This window comes from Polistes fuscatus, unplaced genomic scaffold, assembly GCF_010416935.1.
Source record: "Polistes fuscatus isolate 324 unplaced genomic scaffold, CU_Pfus_HIC Scaffold11, whole genome shotgun sequence".
NCBI lineage: Eukaryota > Metazoa > Arthropoda > Insecta > Hymenoptera > Vespidae > Polistes > Polistes fuscatus.
In genome coordinates, this window is record NW_025113009.1 from 5,148,160 (window position 1) to 5,156,284 (window position 8,125).

The 8,125-nt window shown below is 37.6% G+C and overlaps 1 long non-coding RNA gene across 1 annotated transcript; it reads left to right on the forward strand.

Moving 5' to 3' along the window:
- Nucleotides 1-2,839: 2,839 nt before the first annotated feature.
- Nucleotides 2,840-5,553, forward strand: LOC122526353. The gene is made up of 2 exons (XR_006306038.1): nucleotides 2,840-2,944; nucleotides 5,447-5,553. It is a non-coding gene; the product is annotated as an uncharacterized LOC122526353 (long non-coding RNA).
- The last annotated feature ends 2,572 nt before the right edge of the window (nucleotides 5,554-8,125 follow it).

The following is an 8,125-nucleotide window of genomic DNA, read 5'->3' on the forward strand; positions in this document are numbered from 1 at the left end:
CATTGATATTATAAATGCTCGTAATACTATGGAAATGAAGGTTCTCATAATCATTTTCACGCCATTTAAAACTACCTCTCCTCTCGAACGTTTTCATTTTTTCTAACGAAGAAACCGAAGTGATAAATCGAGTCTTTCTAAACGGGCTCTTATTATCTTTTTATACTTGACGAATATTTCTTAGATCGATTATATTTCAATAATTTCATCGTAAAAATTACTACAAGCGCAAATGCCGTGAGTTAATTTTATGAGATAAGAATATCGTTGAAGAAAATCGGCCGTATAATAATAATAATAATAATAAATCGATCGTATCATAATCTGAACCATTTTTATGATCCCTACGTGTTTATATGCTGTAATTAAACAGATAGAAAAAAAAAATCAAAATCAGGGAAGAAATATATACATACTTTATCGTAAAATTACTGTGCACACATACACACACACACACAGACGCACACGATGTTGTTAATTTTTATAAGATAAGAATATCGCGGGCTATATAATAAGTGTAAATATCGACGATATCATAATTTGTAAGATTTTTATGATCCGTACGTGTATAGGTAAGATAAAGAGAAGATGAGATATTATTCTAAGGACGAATAAAATGATTCGCGTACGAGAGATAAAAGCTATTCGAAGGAGAGTTGTCGGAAGAAATTGGAAGGAGTTCAGGACCGAGTTGTTGGTCGTGGGGGCGTCTCTTTCTTGGTTGGATGAGACCACCGTGATCGCGACAGGTGCGAGCAGCCACCGTGTGAGCCACGTAGAGGCCAACACCATTACACACCGTCGGCCCTTTCTCTCTCGGCCTCCTTTTTACTCCATCTTTCTCTTGCACTCGGTGATCCGATGTCTCTATCGCGGACTCGATTAAGTGGGCTCGAGATCCTGGGCTCCGAGGTTCCGTGGATGCGCGTGTCAACGACATCTTCGAATTTTCGATTGAATGAAGTCGTCGTCGTCCTCGGTCAACTCGAAAATTAATCAAATCGAACGTTTATCGTTCAGCAATATTAACAAATATATTCTATAAACAATATTTCTTATCCCTTATTTTCTTAAATCAAATTCCACTTATATCTACGTACACCTATATACTTACGTTAGTTACTTTTTAAGGATCGATAATTATTTATGGACGAAAAAGAAATAAATATATTACACGTTAGAATAAGTTTCATTTAAAATTGTCAAAGGATGAAAAAAAACCAAACTCTCGATGCATCGAAGATAATTTTAAAATATCAAATTTCTGTTTATGTCGCGTTTAAAATATAACACTAACATTTATCTATATACGTTCGCGAAAAAACGGATACAAATTCGTAATAATTAATAAGATATTCTTTAAATACAAATATCTAAAAATTACATATTAAAGATATTAATAAAATATAAATATATACATATATACATTTAGCGAATAAATCTGAGAGTATATAAAAATTGATATTGAAAAGATAAAAGGAAAAATCGTGAGAAAAGATGCAACAAATCGAAAGGAAAGGAAAGGAAAGGAAAGGAAACGGCTGTCGCTCGTTTCGCATTGGCCCTCGGGCGAAACGCTTTTCGTCGTCGCCCCATGCCTTCACATGGGTGGGCTTCTTCACGAGGTAAGGTACGTAACGAAGGCGCAGGTAGCTCTTAATATCTCCGTTACCACGGAGGACGCACGCAACGTGCTCGCTGAGATACTGCGAATTTATCGCTTCGAGAGAAGCCAATTCTTGTGCTGGTGAACAAGTAGAGATGCTATATAACTATATACATGCATATAAATGTGTATAAAATTTACATAGGTGTACATCGATGTGTTTTATATATGAATGTATATAAGTAGGTAGTAACTATAGTAGCAGAATCGAGTACCCCTTTGGTATTGGTCAAATAAGAAGGGAACAAGAAGGGGAAAATGGGGAGAAAAAGAGAAGGAAAGGAAGTAAAAAAAAGAACGAATGAGAGAGAGAGAGAGAGAGAGAGAGTATCTCTCTTCGGGAGAGGACGACGACCGTGGATGGACGTCGCGTGGATGTCGTGCGAACCGAATCGTGCCGTTCATTTATTTTACATTCGGTACGATGCGTATGGGCACATACTATCCCTCTCTCTCTCTCTCTCTCTCTTTCTTTTTCTCTCGTTCTCAATCTTTCGCTTCTTCGATCGTTCCATCGTTCGACGTGCTCGTTTTACAGATGCACGCGTGCCTCTGTTTACATAACGATTTTTCTCTCTTCCTCCTTCTTCCTCATCTTCATCTTCTTCTCCTTCTCCTTCTCCTTCCTTCTCGCAGAAGCTTGCCTTGACAGATGGTTTCAAGAACCCGGATTATTATACCTATCTCATCTTTTTTAAACCAAAACAACAAACGAAATTCCACGGGGATATTGAAAGTTTTCATCGAAAACGATTCCGAGATCGAATATGTTTGTTTATTGGATATTTTACGTTTTCAACTGTTTAACCGAGAAATTATCATCGTGCGAGGAATATCACCCTCTTACTTTTGGTTACAGAAAGGAGAAAGAAGAATGATCCAGTAGTTAAGGTCGGGTTCATGTAAGAAAACGAAGGATGATGCAGACGGCAGCTGAACTACATCGCGTGTTGTTGCATACGGGACACGAAGCACGCGCCATATGCTCCTGCATTGTTACGGATACCGCCCCCGCTGCCACCCCCTTACTCCCTTACACTCCCCCTTCCTCCCCCAGTCCCCTCTACCACCTCTTCCACGCTTCATTTCTCTCTTTATCTCTTTCTTTCTTTTCCAACCATTCTTTCACCATCCTTCTTCTTCCTCTTATATCCTTTTTTCTTATTCCTTCTCTTCTTCTCTCTTTTTCACGAGTAATGAACGAACCGGGGGCCGATCAAGAACACCAGATCTGTGTTTTCTCGTCGATCACGCTACAGAAGGAATAAGAGTAAGATAGTAAGTTTAATGCGAATCTTCCTCCAAGGATATATATCTCTATTCTTGATCTTTACTTTATTTTCACGAAAAGCTTTATGCGGACTATTCTTTTCCCTTCTATTTTCCTTTTTTTCTTCTCTATTTTTTTTTTCTTTTTTTATTTCGTTATTTGTTTTTTGAGAATGAAGCATAAGTAGAAGAAATGACCGAGTTTTCTTTTAACTCGTATGAATTTTCTATCCATTTACGGTGGTAAATTTAAATGCATCGCATTTACGTTTAGAGTAAGTAAATATTTGATAAAATGGAAAAAGATTTCTAAAAGTCTCTTTCCCTCTCTCTCTTTCTGTCTCTGTCTTTCTCTCGTTTATCTCTCTTCTTTAAAAGACGAGAGAAAAATTCTTTGAAAAATTCATTACGTTTTAAAACTACTGACTCGACAACGAGTATGAGACGAGCGTACGAATGTTTTACGTTACATTCGTCCTAACGGAAATAGTTGTAACACTTTTGCTGACCGTGTAACTACCTAACCTTTACAACCCGATAAACGCGTCCATAGAGAATTTGTCGTAGATGTAAAAAAGAAAAAAATCATAGACCAATCAAACGAGATGACGGACGTCTCGAAGATTTTTTTTTCCTATTATCGAAGCAGCATCGATTCGTTCGCCGTTAATACGATTTCTTATCGTGGCGTTAACGTCCATTGGTCGATTCACGAAGGACCAACTTGTATTGAAAGGGTCCAATGCAATTTTCGATTTTTATTTTGTACTTTTTCCAAATCTCGATCGACGTATTACGCATGCCGCCAGAAACATCAATAAAAATCACTCGCAAACGTTGTACGAATGAATTATAATTATTTTGCGATATTATGTTTTATTTTTTCCTTCCCTAACATATAAATAATATCTCTTGCATTTGTTCTATCAATGTTTCTCGTAAAATCATTTGTCAATAAAACGACCCTGTCATACTTGTCGAAGAAACTATTGTTGCATTGTACGATATAACTATGGAAACAAGAATGCAACGCTCCGGGCAATGTCAAAGGAACTACCAAAGGCAATTATCGCTTCCATCCAACCCATTGCTCCGTACTGTCATCACCTTTCCAATCCCATAGGACACAATGGCGGCGCACGTTTCGCACATGTTAATTCTCTTGGGTAAATTTAGCAACTTGTCTCTCTTTTCCAAAAATCTATTCGCGATCGATACAAAGTTCGTCGTATTTTAATCAAATCCGGATATTGCATTCGATGACATTCAAATTTAATAATTATTATTTCTATCGATCGAATTCCCAAATATCTATAAATAAATCGCAACCACATAATAAATCAACAGCTAGATAGAACCAATTCTATCATAAAATTTAAACACTATCCAACTCATCTATAATAATAATTATTATTATTATAATATAATAGAAAAGAAACAAAAGGAAAAAAAACAAAAAGACAGAATACAACCGAGAAAGACAAATCTTTAAGATCACGAACACGCTAAAGTAGGGTTGCAAGAGGTAATTAATGGGATCAAATTGTACTCGCGCACATCATCGTCCATCAACACGAACAAGGACGAAGGACGGTAGTCAGTCAGTTTCTCTTGCAGGTGTCAGCAATTATCACCCTCGGGTGGAGGGAGAGAGGGAGGGGGCGGACGGGTGAACATCCCTCTGGGGAAGTGGAGAAGTGAGAGCGTTAAAGCAAGAACAGAAAGAGAAAGAAAGACAAATATATATATACATACATACATACATACATACATACATATAGAGAGAAAGAGAATGCAATGAACGCAGTCACGCACGTGCCACGCGGACGGTCATAATCGTCGAACGGCGTGTCCTCGGTGTAAATACGCCGACGTTTCGTGCGTTCCGAGCGTATATGCACGGAACGAGCGTGCGCCCGAGAAAAGAAGAGAGGGAGATAAATAGAAAGAGAGAAAGAAAGACAGAGAGAGAGAGAGAGAGAGAGAGGTCGTGAAATCGAGAGGAATGCGGATTGGGCCGTTGTGCTCGGTGCTCTCAGCAGGTGCCTTGCAACGACGACGATTAGTCTCGCCTCTGTGTATCCTACCGGATCGGTAGCGCGAATCTTGGAATCTTGCGAGGACGATGATCATCCTCCTCCTCTTCCTCTTCCTCCTCCTCCTCCTCCTCGTCGTCGTCCTCTTCTTCTTTTTATCTTTCTTTCTGAGAGAGACAGAGAGAGAGAGAGGGAAGCTTACAGCCCCGATACGATTACCCGCTGAGCCGTGACCATTTTCTTTTCTCTCGGTTCCCTGTTTCGAGTCGCGTTCGATGCATTCGAAACAGATAACACTGTACTCTTCGTTCGAGCAACGACTTCCTGAACGCATGCGACTTTTGCTTCCTACTACTAACTCGTATTTTCCTACCTACTAGCGCGAGATAAACTCTTCCACGATGGTATTTGCTTTTCTGTTCTTTTCTTTTCTTTTCTTTTCTTTTTAGTTACCTAGTCTTATTTTTCTTTGAAGGGAAGAAGAAAAAGAGGTCATTAAGAGGAGGATGGTGCAAACGTGTATTCGCGCGAAGTAAATGAAGAAAGAAGAAAGAAGAGGAAGCACGTAGCAGTTACGAATGAGAAGAAGAAGAAGAAGAAGAAGAAGAAGAAGAAGATCGTATTCCATAGTTTACTTTTCTCGCAAACGTACCAATCTATTTTCGTAATACCACTGATTCGATCGTATAAAAGCATTTCTGTTTCTTCGTGCATCCTTTGCGCATAGCAAAAATTCTTCTACGAATATCTATCGTAAAATCTAACTTTAACGTTATATAACCTTTCTTATAAATATCTAAGATATAGATTAACAAATATACATAGGGGTTAGATAGAATTTCGGAAATCGGAGTCTCGTAGGGATAGTGTTTAGGTATCGTTTGATAGTTCGAGAACTTGATGACTAATTGTGTTGGATCGAATTAGAGAGAAACAAACATCTGCGACAAGAGTAATCTTGACAACAACGTCACTATTCTCAACTTCCTACTTCGTTCACCTCCTCCACCTCCTCCTCTTCCTTCGTCGTTGTCGTTGTCGGAGAAACTCACAGAACCGTATGAATCGTTGAAGAGTAGAAGTGCTTGATTTTGTACCGGTAGGAGGAGTACAAGAAGAAAGATGCCAAACAGATTGTATCTATATACATATATATGTATGTGTGTTTGTGTATGTGTGTTTGTGTAAGTATATGCGAGAAGGAAAGAGAGTGCCGAGGCACGCGTGAAATTGTAAATGTAACGTAATAGTCCGCCACCCACCACGTGACAAATCACGGCGGCGCGGTGTCGCGAAAAAACGCGAAACCGTCTCGACATGGACCAACCAAGTACTACGACGACGGTACCTCCGAACCTCCGTTTCTTTTTCTTTTTTAATTTTATCTTTTCTTTTCTTCTTTCTTTCTTCTTCTTCTTCTTCTTCTTCTTATATTACTCTCTCCTCTCTCAAACGTTCGGGGAGAAACGAAGAGAGAAAGCGAATTCGAGCCAGTGCTCGAGAAACAGCAGCTTCACGAAGCACGATTTCTTTCTCGTAATGACGAGACTGGACCTCACGAAATAATGGGAGGGAGAGAGAGTGAGTTTGATCTCCTGTCCTTTGAACGAAAGAATGAGAGATCTAAAGTTGGACATTTCGTTTTTTTTATTTTTTTTTAAATCTCGACGTGGGGGATATAGAAAATTTTGATTCATTCCTTTACAGAATTCTTTCATTTTTTCTTCTTCTATTTTTCGTCATTTTTCTCCTATTATTTAACGTTCGTACGATAATATTCTATTAGATTTTGATCGTATCGATATTTTGTATTTTTTTGTGTTTTTTTTTCTTTTTTGATTTTGATCTCGTTTTATTTGAATAGAAGAATAATAAGAAGAAAAGTAAGGAAAATTAATGAGTCGTTCGCAGATCGATGGGATTAATTCTACTATGAAAATTTGATAAGATTTTTAACACCGAGAAAGGCGGCACTTGATTGATGCTTAACTTTTTATATTTCTACAGAATTTCCTTTAATAAGCGTGATTAATATCGTCAAATAACAAAACTTTTTCTTCTTGCCGTTGAATAATGATTTTTTTTTTTTTCGTTCTGGTGGACACACTTAATCAATTTGATAAATAAAAAATGAATCTTCGAGCATTACAAAGTGTGGTAGTAATTAATGATAGTAAGACGTCAAACTGGCTGAGTTCATTCGATGATAATGAGTATCACGGAAGATCGAGGTCAAGAGTGTTATTATGGTTAAGCATTTCTTGCTGTCGGATCATTTCATTTTTAATCATGCTATAAATAAATAAAAGTTTGACCAGCAAATGTGGGAATGACTGCTACAAAAGTGGATAAAAAACGAAATAACACGGATAAAGGCTGGTGGTTCGAAGTGAAATCCCTTTGTTTGTAATTTGTGTGTTTGAGTTTGTTATTACTTCCCCATTTCTTTTTCTTCCTTTATTTATGTTTGATACAAATTACTTTGTAAAAGGGGAACACACGTAGGTAGATTCAACCGTTCAAAGAACGATGTTACAAACGATTTTGGTTTTTTCTTTTTTTTTCTTTTTTTTTCTTTTTTTACAACAGCTTTGATCGCAATAGAGGGGAAAAAAAGAGACGACAAAAATTCGTAGAAAAGGCGGAGAAAATGATACCAATCGATTAGTTTGTTTTTGAGCGTTTAAAGTCGTCGACGATTAAACGGTAAACGAAGAAAGGAAAGAATGATCGTTAAAGTTGAACTAATGGAAATTCAAAAAAAAAACGTCAAACATTGTTGGACGATTTAAAGTTTATAAAAGAGTAAGTCGTTTATGTAGGACCATCGCTAATCACGCAAAGATAATAATGTTTAACGCCTGTGGCATCGTATCGTATCGTATTTGCGTAAAATGCAGAAAGAGAGAGAGAGAAAAAAGTAGTAGCAGTAATAAGGGGGATGGTTAATCGATACGGAACTACCATTTAAATATTACTTACACTACTTGCACGGCTAACTATTGACAGAGCCACTTTCGAGCTACGGAAAATCCATTAACACAAAACCACACCTTCTATATGCGGAAACTATGAACGAGAATCGTGAGAGAATATCGTACGAATCATCATTGGACTATCATTATTGTCGAAAATTATAGATATTTAGATGACG